At 46.8% G+C, this 15,308-nt stretch overlaps 1 pseudogene; it reads left to right on the plus strand.

Moving 5' to 3' along the window:
* The first annotated feature begins 975 nt into the window (after nucleotides 1-975).
* On the plus strand, nucleotides 976-7,384 carry LOC136502323 (receptor-like protein kinase HSL1; annotated as a pseudogene).
* The last annotated feature ends 7,924 nt before the right edge of the window (nucleotides 7,385-15,308 follow it).

Consider the following 15,308-nt stretch of genomic DNA (forward strand, 5'->3'; position numbering starts at 1 on the left):
TGGTATATCTTCAATACCACGTATTTGGATGCTTTGGAATGTGATCTTCGAATTTAACCCACTACACGGGATTTTCACGGCACCAAACAATATAGTACCAATACAGACCACACAAGCTCGGTATTGGCTGGAATCGGCACCTGGGCACGCAAGGGGCGGCGCTCACCAGCGGGTGGAGGAGGCGAAGCCTGAGCATGGAGGGGACAGAGCTCGTCTGTGCGTGAAGCGGGCGGATGGAGGGCATGGAGCAGGAGAGCTCGCGGATGGTGGAGCAGGCGGACCCAATGCGTGGAAGAGTAGAGCTCACGACGTGTGGAGCAAGCGGATCTAGGAGTACTTCCCATATCTCGACATGTCTAATACCGATGACGAACTTGAGAAACATATATAGTTTTAATTTACGCTTACTTAAAATTTTCTATAATAGTATATAATTGGTAGTTTAGATATAGATTTGTAGGGATAATTTAGTTTGATTTTAATGAGGACAGAAGTAGTTAATTTAAATAAAAATTTAAGGGGTATCCCACGTAACGGAAGGGTGGGTAATTCAAATAAAAACAAGAATAATTTTAGAATATGATATCTAAACTATTTTAAAACAAGAATATCCACCCTATACTATAATACTTTATGTTATTTTAAAATTATTCTTGTTTTTGTAGTATAGGTGGATATTTGATTCAACCCGCTAGTTATTTTATGTTATTTAAAATTTAAAAAAATGACAGACTAGAAGGTTTCTTAGAAATGGAAGAATAGTTGCAGTGTAACAATTTAATAATTAGTAAAGTAATGATTATGCAAAACATACATTTTTTGATAAATTCGCGGGGAGCCAGGGATGCTCTGCTTCCCATATCGCGTCCTTGCAACGTGCCGAGCCGAAGCCGAAGCCGATGTACCGTGTCATTGGGGAGCCGAACTGCTTCACATACCCATATCGCGTGCTTAAACCCCCACACCCCCTTGATGATGACAGTTAAGCGGAAGCCCCCACTCGCTCCACACCACATCGCCGCTCCACTCTCCCTCCACACCACACCTCCCCCATGACTCCCCTGCTCCTCCTCCGCCTGCTGTGCCTCCTCCCCCTCGCCACCGCCGCCTCCGCCGCGCTACCCGCAGACTTCACCGCGCAACTCGCCACCAAGTCCTCCCTCTCTGACCCCGCGTCCGCGCTCGTCGCCTGGGACCCGCGACATTCCCCGTCGCCCTGCCGCTGGCCGCACCTGCTCTGCTCCTCCAACCGCTCCTCCGTCTCCGATGCCCATGCCCCAGCCGTCGTCGCCTCGCTCCTCCTCTCCAACCTCTCCCTCGCCGGCACGTTCCCGTCCGCGCTCTGCTCGCTGGGGTCGCTCGTCCATCTCGACCTCTCATACAACTCCCTGACCGGGCCCCTGCCGCCCTGCCTCGCCGCGCTACCGTCGCTCACGCACCTCGACCTCGCCGGCAACGCGTTCTCCGGCGAGGTGCCAGGAGCCTACGGCGCCGGGTTCCCTTCCCTCGCCTCGCTCAGCCTCGCCGGCAACGACCTCTCCGATTCATTCATTGGGTTCTTGTTCAACGTCACCGCGCTCGAGGAGCTCCTCCTCGCGTACAATCCCTTCGCGCCGTCGCCGCTGCCGGAGGACGTCTCCGGCGCCACACGGCTCCGCCTGCTGTGGCTCGCCGGGTGCGGCCTCGTCGGGGAAATCCCGCCGTCGATCGGGAGCCTCAGCGGCCTCGTCAACCTGGACCTTTTCACGAACAACCTGACCGGCGATATCCCGTCGAGCATCCGGAGGATGGAGAACGCCATGCAGATCGAGCTCTACTCGAATCAGCTCACCGGGAGCGTGCCGGAGGGCCTCTCGGGCGAGATACCGGCGGACGTGTTCCTCGCGCCCAGGCTGGAGAGCCTGCACCTGTACCAGAACGAACTGTCCGGCCGCTTGCCCGCGACGTTAGGGCAGGCGCCCGCTTTGGCAGACCTCAGGCTCTTCAGCAACCGTCTCGTCGGGGAGCTGCCGCCGGAGTTCGGGAAGAACTACCCGCTCGAGTTCCTGGACCTGTCGGACAACCGGATCTCCGGCATTATTCCGGCGGCTCTGTGCAATGCCGGGAAGCTGGAGCAGCTCCTGATACTGAACAACGAACTGGTCGGTCCCATCCCGGCGGAGCTCGGGCAATGACGGACACTGACGCGGGTGCGACTGCCCAACAACCGGCTGTCCGGAACCGTGCCGCAAGGCCTGTGGGCCCTGCCGCACCTGTACCTCCTGGAGCTCGCCGGGAACATGCTGTCCGGCGCCGTGGACCCCACCATCGCCATGGCGAAGAACCTGTCGCAGCTCCTCATTTCCGACAACCGCTTCACTGGCGCGCTGCCAGCGCAGATCGGCACCCTGCCTGCTCTGTTCGAGCTGTCGGCCGCGAACAACATGTTCTCCGGGACACTGCCGGCGTCGCTAGCAGTGATTTCTACGCTTGGCCGGCTCGATTTGAGGAACAACTCGCTGTCCGGCGGTCTGCCGCAAGGTGTTCGACGCTGGCAGAAGCTGACGCAGCTGGACCTCGCCGACAACCACCTCACCGCAAGGTAAATGTTTGCGACTAATTTGTGAGACAAATCTTTTAAACCTAATTAGCCCATGATTTGATAATATGGTGCAATAGTAACACATGTGCTAATAATAGATTAATTAAGCTTAATAAATTCGTTTCGCGGATTACTGACGAATTCTATAATTTAGTTTTTTATTAATATCCGAACATCTTAATGCGACACTCTATCTGACACCACACCCAAAACTTTACACCTTTACGTATTTAAACGATGCCTTTACTCCAGGGGCGGCCGTCCTGAATTGAGATTAAAAGAAACAGCAGAAAAAACAAATTGTAATGTGTTCAATCAATATTCGCAGCGGTGACAAAAATTCTTTGCGGTTTGGAGGTTGGAATGTCTCACCTAAATTTTTAGCCCGCTAATAAATCGATGCCGACACCAGATTACGGAAGCAAATGATAGGAGTAGGACGCGGGTATTTCGGTTTGAAATTTGCAAATCTCTGCAGACTGCATGCACGTATTGCAAGGAGTTGTTCGGCTGATGATTTCTACGGTTGATAAGTACAAGCTTGCTTAGCACCTAGGTTAAGGTCTAAGAGAAATTAACAAAACAAGTTCTCGAGTTTTAAAATTTTAAAACACGCATGAAATGATAAACAAACCCTGTGCGACTCACTTTTATGGTTGAGAGAAATCAAATAAATATCTAAATTAATTTACTCAGTGCGTAAATGTGCTAATGAAAATCCTAACAAGAAGAATAAAATAAGTAGTTTTAATTATTTGGTACAAAAAACAATTTCTATAAACAGAAAAAATGTAACTTGTGTATAGTGCTTATGTAAAGATGATGAGCAAGTGGTGTAGGTGAAAATGCAACTTTAATTTTTGAAAAATAAACGTGTTAACTAATGTTCTTGGGAGCTCAAAAAATCAAATTAGGAATTAAAATCAACATTTTCATTAAGTTGGCAAGATATGAACTTATGTTAAAGTACTATTTTTAGCGAGTTATATTGAGCAAAGTAATTAAATAGTGCTTAAATATTTTGTTCCTATAATTTAGTATAAAGTATGGACTATTGCATGGAGTACTTGTTGGTTGAAGTTAATCAAGATTAGGCCTTTTAAAAATTGTGGTAAAAGTGTTCATGGTTGTTAAGTTCAAACTGAACTCTTGTCTTTTCTAAGTTTGAAATAGTAGTAGACAATGTCATTTTGGCGTTTAAATTCTAACTAAAATATTTAAACACTAGTTTCATATTCTTGTATTGTTGGTTGCATCTAAGTAAGCTCTTGGGCACGGCTGCATGGGGTAGGTTGTAGTTGCGTTAGGTGTCGCGTTGCTCCTGTAAAAATTCCCCAAACTTCGTTGGAATGTGTTGTAATCATGTTGTCGACGCTCTGTTCGAGAACTGACGTTCAGCGTGGCGAGCTCATGTTGGGATCCTTCTATCCCCCTCTCTGGTTGCTCTCTAGCCATGGCGATGGCTTTGCTAGGTCATTGGTAATGTTGACTTTAGGATAGGGAAATTAGTTGGGCCTCAATTGTGATCGTTAATAGCTTTCGCTTCACTTTAAAATGGGTGCACACCACCAATAGCAGTCGCTCGGTCTGAGTTCATGGTCACCGCGGGCACAACATTGTTGGCGCCGGACTCACGTCATAACCGAGCTACGGTCGCTGGCTAGCTCGTGTGCTAGGTCGATGCCATGCTGTGCCCTGGCCTTGCGTTGTCCAACCCGGCTGGCTGCGGTCTGGTCCTACTACCACGGTGTGCGCGCACCAACATCTAGCCACTGAGCTGCACGTGTGGTCAAGACAGACGTGGTGCTCGCCTTGCCGTCATGGTGCTCGCCTCGCCCTTCATTTTACCTACCGCGTCGAGTCTCTGAGCATGTGTCGCTGCCCATCGTGTATAGGTCGACGACCCCGGACACAGGGGCGATGGGATACCTCCCTGCCTCACTTGCCCTCGCTAGCCGACACTGGGGAGCCCTGCTCAGATCTGGCCATGCCATTTCCGAGCGCTTCGTGCCAAGCCTCGAGGTCTCATCGTCCATACGCACAGGCTCGTACCACTGCCACCATCGAGCGGAGCCACCCATCTTAACTTGCTCGGGTTCGCTCATGTGCCCTCTCCATGACCACACGGTGTGCTGAGCCACCACTCCTCGTTTCCTCCTAGCGCTAGCGGCTTCATCGTATAATTCCTCGCTCTAGCGAGTAGCTTAGGAAGTAGGCTAGCCGTCTCTTCCCCCTCAAGCTCGATCATTGACCTACCGACCGGCAATTTGGCCTTTTGCTCATCGTTGGTCATGGGCGCCACCGAATCAGTAGGTTGGGAGGTAAGGCATATAGGAGTGGTAGCAGTTCGATTGCTCGTAACCCTGAGCTCGACTTGACTCCCTTCATCTGGTGCTCATGTTATTTTGGCCAGGATGCTCATCGATGGTGTGGTGACGCATCGGTGTCCATCGTGGAGCGCCGCCGTCCCGCTCGGTCGTACGTGGACAGCACCGCACGGGGTCTCTCCCACTTCACGGATGTGTTGGTTGTACTCATGGTATGTCACTGGTGCTCGCGCACCACTTTTCCTCCCCCTCCGTCCTCCTCTCTCGTCAGAACGATCACGCCGCTGCTGCGGATAGTCGCTCGCCGCTGTAGCTCGCACTGGTGTGCCTCCGAGCCCCTAACTACCACCCATCTTGGTGCGTTTAGCCGTAGATGGCGACTGGCCTGCTAAATGGATCCGCATAGGCCCCTGGTGGCCGGCTTGGACGCCTAGTGCTGCCACTCATTGCGCCGCCATGCACGGGGTGGCCGGGGGGTGCGTGCGGGGAAATTTGGAAAAATCCAGGGGGTTAAGTGAATTCATCAAACAAAGGAAGAAATAGTATTAGCACTTAGTCATGGTTCGAGAAAAATCTGAGGGCTCATTTGCTAAGTGCCAGCACGCGGGCTTCCCGCTGTGGGCCATCTCGCGCATAGGCCGCTGGGTTGCCGGGCCGAAGTGGTTGTCACCGGCCCTTTTCCTTTTCTAAGTATTTTTCAATTTAGTTTCTAAGGCAAACTTGTAAATGCAATATAAATTTGTGTAGTTGACAAAAAATTATGAAACTAATTTTGTTAGGTTCCTAAAATCATGATCTATCTGCTAGTATATCTTGTTCACATAATTTCATAGTATTTTCAAGAGTTATTTAATTAAATTGAGATGCTTAATATTGTTAAGATATAAATTTGTTGGAATTTTTGTAATAAATTGGTAACAGTGTTGGCTCTAAAAATTTCACAATAAATTTCTAATATTATTAGGTGCTCACTGTAATTTTTGTAGCTCTATAATAATTAGTTTGCTAAGATAGGTAATAAGCCCTAGTTCGAATATATATATATATATTAAATCAATGAAATGCCGAAACACCTCGGGATGGTAGAACATAAACATTTGTTGGGAAATAACGCCTTATTCGGCAACATGGATACGTAGCCTAGTGCGTTAGCCGTTAAAGCTAGCTCGTTAGCGTGAGAGGTGTAATCGTATTCTTAGAGTTGCAGTTGTCGTTGGTTAATTACGTTTTCTGCGTTGCGTCTACGTATATCATAATAGGGACAACGATGGATCGTGGAGTCGACCGGAAAAGCAGAAAAGATGGAGCCTTGGTGATCGTGTCGCCCCGTTAGAATGCTAATCCTTGGTTATATCTTGTCCAAGCAAGCCCCGGTGCATAACCCCTATTATTCTACTCTTTATTTTATGTTTGTGCATTAAGTTTTAAGGAGTTGGATGAAAACCACTTGCATATATATCATTACCCTATGAGTCCTACTAGTATGTCAGGATTGTGTAGATTGCTATGCTATAGGATCCGGTAGAAGTCGAGTGATTACCTGTCACTCGTGAGAGATAGAAAAGATATTATTGTTGTTATTATATTCATATGACATAGAATATATATGAAGGATAATTGGAGATCGGATGGAATGATACTTTGGATTTAGACTTGGTTAGGCATTCGAGCGAGGCTCGGATTGCACTTGTTTCGCTTGTGTCGATTGAGGACCGTCCGTTGCTGTGGATGGTAGTCCGGTCACAGACTTATTATCCTGAGCACATACTTGCTTATAAGAGCGGAAAGGCTCGTTGCGCTCTTGTTGTGGGTTCTAGCTCTTTTCGGGCCGACTGATTAGAGGCGAGAAAAGGTGGAGGTCTGAGCACCATACTGAGACCGGATCTCAAGTGTGGGGGCTTGGAGTCTAAGTTTGGCCGGGGACCTGGACCCCTCAACAAGGAGTGGAATGGGTTAGCCTCGTTTGTGCCTAGGGTACAAGCGAGACGTGTGTTTTGGAGTATCCAGCTAGGATACATTAATTTGTGAATCGTCGTTTCTGTGAGACGGTATGACTTGGCTATGGTCTAGCACTGTAGTAAGAACTGGAATATGAAAGATGGTAAGATGGTTCTGATTGCTTACCACCTGCTTGAAAGTAGCATATGTGCTTACATAGAATGGTTAGTTAATGAACTAATGATGACTGCTAATAAAATTGAATATAAGGACGCACGTTTAGTAATGCTTTCTGCAGATGCAATAACTCACAAGGCAGATAGCCTTGCATATCCTTGGAGTCTTATTTTTCTCCTGTCGTGTAAGTCTTGCTGAGTACAATTGAGTACTCAGGGTTTTATTCTCCCTGTTGCAGGTGACCGAAGGATACATAGAGCTGACTCTTGTGTGTGAAAACCTCATTGTGGGCTCAGAGATGATTCCTTTCATACTACGACCGTAGTGTTTATTTATAACCCCCAATAAAAGTTTTTAGAAGAAAAGTTTTATGATATGTCATCATATCTGGTTTATAAATGTTCTCTATGTTAATGATTCACCATTAATTTTTATTTCCGTTGTAACTCTGATCGTATGTTGTTCTCCGCTGCAAGATAAAAATGTGAAGCTAAAATGTATAAACTCTTTTACATGTAAATCTGTCTTAATTCCGCTATTGTATTCAACTTGTTTAAGTACCCTAATGTTGTAATAAAGTAATGTAAGAAATGACTAAGAATATTGCAAGCTTTATACCCTCATTTATGATTCTGATAGAAAAATGTGGATTTTTTAGTTCTCTAAGGGTATGCTCGACATAATGGTACGATTTAGTGCACTCTCTTAGGTACTCAGTGTCTAATGAAAGACAAGTATTCTTGAGAGGGCATTAGATTAGACGATTCTATCATAATAAATAGGCTAATACTTATTTATTATGAGAAAAAAATATTGTACATTAGTTGATAGTTCGAATGCCTGTATCGATTGAGGTGGATGCTAGTAGTCTAGTACTCCCATCCGGGTATCGGGGTTTGGATGAACGGAGGTCGGTCGGTCCGTGGTACTAGGGGGGCAGTCGGGCAGAGCCTGTTAAAGGACAAGCTAGACAAGTGACACTTCCGTGCAGCTTCGGCTTCAGAGCTTGCCAGCCAGGTAGTAGGACATAGGCTTTGTTTAGATTGAGATTAGAAATTAGTATTTGATATTATAGTACTTTTGTTTGTATTTGATAATTATTATCCAATCATGACCTAACTAGGCTTAGAAGATTCGTCTCGTAATTTACAATCAAACTGTGTAATTAGTTATTTTTTTATCTACATTTAATACTCCTTGTATGTGTCCAAAAATTTAATATGATGAAAAGAGAGTGAAAAAACTTGAAATCTAAACAAAGCCCCAGGACGTACTAGTCACGTACTCCAGGAGTGCTGGTGGCGAACGTACCTATCTACTCTGTCCCGTAAACTCTGCGCTGGTCAAATTTTATCGGAGTTTTACTAAATTTTTATAAAATAATAGTAGTATTTGTATCTTTAAATAAGTTTATTGTAAATTATATTTAACAATCTATCTAATAATATTAATTATATATCATAAATATTAATATTTTCTTATATATATTTTATCAAAGTTAAAAATATCTAACTTTTTAGGAACGAGAATGACACTTTTATAGATGGAGAGAGTATCTATCTATCTATCTCTCTTATTTAATTTAAATGATGAACCACAAGTTATTGGATTCTTGGACATTAATTTGTAATAAACATCGATATTTAGACCCTATAAATAGCATTGTGCAGTTGAAGCATGGCATACATAAGGAGATATTGTTATCCTTTGAAGGAAAACATCCTAGCAACCCTTGATCTTAGAACCCCCGAACACACAACATGAACACAGTGGCCAAAAATGAAAATGTGCAACTCGTGTCAATCCTTGCTATAGTTTTTATCTTGTTCATTGCACATCATGCTGCCGGTGATACGGCTGTTACAGAGAGAAACAAATTGTTCAGAGGATATGCAAGGATTCCATCACAATTCGTGGTGCCTATATCTTTCCAAATGACTCATGTCGGCAATATGTCATCCGGGTAGACATGATTTGTATATGTCACAAACGCACCTCATGGGATGAGTATATGTCACAAACGCACCTCATGGGATGAACTTGTAATAAGCGCTGTTAAGCTTGTTCATCTTGCCCAAGATTGCCACAAACCGTTGCCTTATGGAAGCAAATGTGGAAGTAAGTACCTACCGCTATATAAATTTATTTATGTATAAATATCCTACACTACTATGTTCATATTAGGTGAGAATTGTATAAGCTATTTTTGTATAGTCTATTACTTAATGTGCACAATATAATATCATTCGAACTGTGTTCCAAGGTTGGACTGTGCCATCATCATCACTGAGGACATATCCTTGAGAATTCAGGATTGCAGGTGACCCAAGAAAAAACAATGTGTTCTTACAAGAGTTCCAAGTATTGTACTTGAGTTATGGAAATTGATAAATAATATTCCTTTGTCCTAAAATGTGGAAGGACTCATTTATTGTGCAATTCTTAATGTGCCATGCAAGAGAGAGGACAAAGTTAAGGAGTTAGGGTATTCTAATTCAGTGGGACCATAATTATTATGTGCATATAAACCATTGAGTTAAATGCACTAGCAGCCCTCAAACTTGTAAGGGTGTGTCACTTAGTTCCATGAACTTTGAAAATAGATTTATAGGTCCCTAAACTTGTTAAGTGGTACACCATAGTTCTATACCACTACTGCAGAAAACTTTACCGAGGAGGGCAAAAATGGTTAACCGAGGCGGGCATCGCAAACGCCTCGGACCAAAGGTCATGGTAAATGTAACCTTTTCCGAGGCGGTTGGATGCCCGCCTCGGTAAATCAAATAAAAAAGAAAAAACCCATGGACAGGCCCACCGAGCCCATCCACGCGCAGCCGCCGGCCGTTGTCGCTGGATCCGCCGCCGGAGACCGCGCCCAACTTGGATCCACTGCTGGAGGACGAGCCCACCCTAGATCCACCGTTGGGGGGCACGCCCGCCATGGATCTGATCGCCCTCCACCGGATCCAGCCGCCGGGGGGCGCCTACCATGGATCCGGCCACCCTTCACCAGATTCAGCCTTCCTTGGATCTGCAAGGAGACCAAGAGCGAGAGAGGGAGACAGGGAGAGAGAGAGAGTAGACTAAGAGAGAGAGAGAGAGGAGACCTGCTTCTGGACGCTCGCCGCGTCCTGCTCACCGCGCCGCCGCCAGTTCCCCAAGCGTCGCGCCATCGGTGGATGCTCTACGCGTCGCCGAGGGACAGGCCCGCCGTCGCCGCCCCCACGTGCAGAGATAGGGAGGCAGATTCAAGATTCGGCCGCCCGGTTGTCGGGATCTGGCCACCATGCCACCGAGCCTTGCCTACCAGCTGTAGGGGAGAGGGAGATGGAGGGGAGAGAAAGAGGGACGCCGCTCTCGAGAGAGGAGGGGAGGGCCGCCAAGGTAGGGAGGGAGAGAGTGGAGGGAAGGAGAGACAGAGAGACAGAGAGAGTGGAGGGAGGGAGATAGGCGTGCTGCTGTGTTGGCGTCAGGGGCATGAGGCGCCGCTGCGACTGAGTGAGAGGAGGTGAGGATGGAAGTTAGGGTTTGCTGTGCTCTTGGTATATATACTGGGAACCCATTACCGGGCCTAGATGAGCTGTTTGGGAAACGCCTCGGTTAAGTTTTTGTGTAGTAGTATACAAAGCACATAGACGTTTTTTTGCTGATTTAGCAAGCCAACATGACATGTTTTTTATATTTAACCCCTCCCCTTCCCTCTTCTCATACGAATGGATCCTTGTGAAAGGATCAAGATGCCCAAGAGGGGGGGTGAATTGGGCTAATTCTAAATTTCTTTGCAATAATTAAACTCTACGATTAGCCAAATTAACCCCTTGTGTCTAGAAAGTGTTTCTATTGATCTAACGCACAAAAGTTTAGCACCCTAAGTTCCAATCCTACTCTAGCATGGCAATTCTAGGAATGTAAATGACAAGAATTGAATTGCTAAAAGTAAATGCTCAAAGTAAAGAGAGAAGGAGGAACGCGGCGATATTTTGCCGAGGTATCGGAGAGTCACCACTCCCCACTAGTCCTCGTTGGAGCACCCACGCAAGGGTGTAGCTCCCCCTTGATCCGCACAAGGATCAAGTGCTCTCTACAGGTTGATTCTTCGACACTCCATCACGGTGAATCACCCACAACCGCTCATAACTTGAGTTGGGTCATCCACAAGCTCCGCCGGATGATCACCAAGCTCTCCAATCACCACCAAGCCATCTAGGTGATGGCGATCACCAAGAGTAATAAGCACGAACTCTCACTTGACCACGACAAGCCTAATAAGAAGGGTGGATGCACACTTTGCTACGCTTGATCTCACTAATGAGGGCTCTCTTTGGGATTCTCAAATCTCAATCACCTCACTAGGATCTTGCTCTTCTTAGCACTCTCAAAGGTGTTTCTTAGTTGTTGGAATGAGCAAAAGTACCCCCACACACGAATGGAGGAAGTATTTATAACATGGGCTGAAAAACGAACCGTTATGTGCCTCTGCAGGGTGACTAGACGCTCCGGTCATGTTGACCGGACGCGTCGGTCAGTTCACCCCGAACTCCAGTGTTTATAGTGTGACCGGATGCGTCCGGTCAAGATTATCCCTCTCTAGAACCTTACTGGAGTCGACCGGACGCTGGCCCTCAGCGTCCGGTCACTTGACCTCTCAGCGTCCGGTCGCACCAGACAAAAACACCTCAGTTAAATGAACTGTCCGGACCCTGAGCCAGTGTCTGGTCAAACCGTAGCCAGCGTCTGGTCAGTATTTGACCCTCCATTCACTTCTAACTCTTGATCATATGTGAATGAAGTTTGCTCCATTGGATCTAAGGGCTATTTTGGAGCTACCTAGTGCTAGATTTAGCAAGTGTGCACTACACCCAACTCACTAGACTCACCTAGGTCAAGCTACCCATCCATACTCCCCTTAATAGTATGGCCAAAGGAAAAACAAAGTCCTAAACTACTCTAAGTGTCTCTTTAACTCCAAACGTCACTTAGAACTAGTCCATCCTTAACCTTGCCATCCATCCTTTGAAAAACCGAAATGATTTCCATCATAGGGGCATGACCACCATGATTGCCCAATCGATCTCCATTACCATGACTTAACTTAATTGCCTCTGCAAAACATACGTTAGTCACAATAATCATGTATTGTCATTAATCACCGAAACCCAACTAGGGGCCTAGATGCTTTCAATCTTCCCCTTTTTGGTGATTGATGACAATACTACCTTGAGTATGTGAAAGAGATGAGGTTTTTAACAAGCTTGATTCATATAAGCTTTTGGCAATAAGAACAAAAGTGTTAGGCAAGCTTATATGACCCAAGCCAACATGATGTGCTCAAAGAATATGAAGTAAGCATGAGTACAAGTAACAAAGCTCATTCGCATCGGAGTAAAACATGGAAGCAAGAGCAAATGAGCTTAGCACAACTGATATGTCATGTAAATAATTCAAAGTAGAGAGCACGCATGTCATATATCACAATCACGTAGATATCACTATCACATAAGAAGTTTAATGCATAAAAAGTAAACACATGACGAATGCATAATAGTGTGTCACACATAAAAACCAAATATAATAGATAGTATAAGTAAACTAAGCTCCCTCTAAGTCGCTCCCCCTAAGTCTAGCATACTCAAACCCTCTCCCCCTTTGGCGTCAAACAACAAAACCTAAGGGTCAGTCGACGGGGCTGCAGCGGACGAGTCGGGCGCTGAGGTACGAGGAGCAAGCTGGAACTGATTGCCATCATCATCTAAACTAGAGCTCTAGGCTATCTGACCCTCTGTAGCTAGAAGCGATGCTGAAGCTGTCTAGGTCGGATCAACAACAGGAGCTATTGTAGACTATGCAGGTATAACTGGAGCAGCTGGCTCTTATGATGCCACTAACGAAGGGAGCGTCTCTGTAGTCCCAGTAATAGGTGCAATGATAGAAGGACCTAGGACGTGCAAATATGGTGGAGTAGGCTGCCTTGCCAACTCATTGAAGGAGGCACCAAGGCTCCTAGACACTATAGTCTCTAGCACTAGCAGTGAAGAAGTCTGAGCCGGTGTAAAGCTCATCTGAAGAGGTGTGAACTGCGGGGCTATCACAGGCGAAGCAAACCACTAGGACACCTGCTCTGTAGGTGAAGCAAACTATGCTGGTGGTTGTCCCTGACTCTAAAGCCCACTAGGCTATAACACTAGAGTCAAAGAAGTGGTGGCAGGCTGACCAAGCTAGGGTAAAGGCTGTGGCAGTGGAACCCCAGTAGCTGTCACTACATGCTGCATAAATCCAAGGAGCTGCTGCTACATGAGGAGCTGTTGCTGATGCATTGCCTGTTGCTACTGCTGTATAGCCTGCTGCTACCGCTGAAACTCATCCTATCGAGCCTAGAACTGTGCAAACGTGGTGGTGGTCTCCTAAGCCTGGCGAGCCTGATCCTGCCTCATCCGCTCAAGTATGGCAAGTAGAGTGGGGTCAGTCTGTAGTGCAGATGGAGCTGAACTGGAGCTACCGGCCTCATGATCATGTCGTCAAGGAGGCATCTAAGGTATCTTGTGGTAGTCCTCATCTGAGCTATCACTGGGGTCGCTCTCGACCATCCTCTCCTATTGAGCATCCAACTGCTCCTCCTCTATAGTTGCTATGCCCCTAATAGTATCATCCTACTAGGCTGCAGTCTCTGACACCTCTAGATGATGGTGCGGCTGGCTAGGTGCAGTTGGTGTACTGTGGCAGATCATCTGAGTCAGGTTATATGCAGGGAACTCTATCGTAGCACCACTATACTCAGCTAGCATCTTAGGCGACCTCACAATAACTGCCCTGTGAATAAGAAATGTGATCTAGTGGGCATAGGGCAACTGTTGGTGACCTCTGAACCCCTCAGCAATAGTGTCCTCCATCTCTGATAGAAGGAGATCCCAAATATCAAACACTATCTGTTGCATCAGACAGTTCAGTAGCCACAACTGTATGTGAGTCAAGCCCTCGTGATAGCCTATCCTCAGAAGCAGTGTCCTCCTCATAATGGCATCAAGCACTCTAGTAGTGGGAGTAAGATCACTGGGTGTCCTGCTAGACCCCTAGCCAAATGGCTCTATGAAGTAGTGGCGGACTAGATCTGTAGGGGGCACCATCCCGCCATGAGGATGTCTGGGGGGCGCTATCTATCCATAGCAAACCTCATGTAGCTAGCCAGGCTGCTCCTGAAGTCTAAGTATCTCTTTGACCCTAGTGCTTGTCAGCCTATAATCTCTGCCACTGAATGCAAAGTGTATGAATCTGTGCTGCGGGTCAATCTAGAGAGAAGCATAGAACTAACAGACCTAAGATGGAACATACAATCCTATCCGTCCAAGTAAGTCTGTCAACCCTGGCAAGTAAGTAAGGTAGGGGCGAATGTGCTCTCCAGCTGCTGCAACAATAGACTCTATGTTGCACACTCTCTGAGATCTGCTCTACTGCCTGTGGCTCCTGCTGTGACTCCCCCTATGGCTGACTCTCATCAATGGCAACACACCGTCCTCCAATCATGAGAGTCCTAGGTGGACCACCATAAAGGTGCTCAACCTACTCAAGTGTAGCCCTCGCTTCTGGTGAAAGCTGATCTGTAATCCAGACTCCACTATGAGCACCTCCTCTCTCGATGTGCTCTACGACCTCTGCAACTATGACTACTCTAGCTGTATCTGCATCTGGATACTTGCGCTTCTTTGTTGCCAGCTTCTTTGTCACCTTGCCTTTTAGATCTGCAGTCAAGCGAGGTGGGTGCCTCGGATCCTCATTGCCCGGACCGCCTCCAACATTCTTGACGCGAACCATCGGTTGGATCTAAAAAGAACAACTACCGCTGACAAGAAACAACTGTCAACTGTCACTTCTGAGGCTTGGCCTTGATCCGTACTCACGAGCTTGGCCCCGAGTTGACTAACAACTGCAAATATGACCTCAATGACATCGACTCGCTGCACGTTAGAGTAGATCGGATTTATAAATAATAACAATAAATCTAGAGATGTGAAACCCTAAGAAAGCAAGCAATAGGTATGAAATTGAATCGAGGGCATGCTACCTGACGAACCGGCAACCCGAGAAGAGAAGAGACGCGACACACAGGGAACCATCGGAAGACCTAGGGTTAGGGTTTGTCTAATTGGCAAGGATCGGCAGTAGAAACTCCAGCGAAGCTCGGGTGTGGCACTGGTGCGGGCAAGGGAGGTGCTGGTGAGGCTAGGGCACGATAGTGTTGGCACTAGGGCATAGGGGCGGCGACGCTGATGCAGAGAGGCGTGGTGGAGCTT

The sequence above is a fragment of the Miscanthus floridulus genome, chromosome 13 (assembly GCF_019320115.1).
Source record: "Miscanthus floridulus cultivar M001 chromosome 13, ASM1932011v1, whole genome shotgun sequence".
Lineage (NCBI taxonomy): Eukaryota > Viridiplantae > Streptophyta > Magnoliopsida > Poales > Poaceae > Miscanthus > Miscanthus floridulus.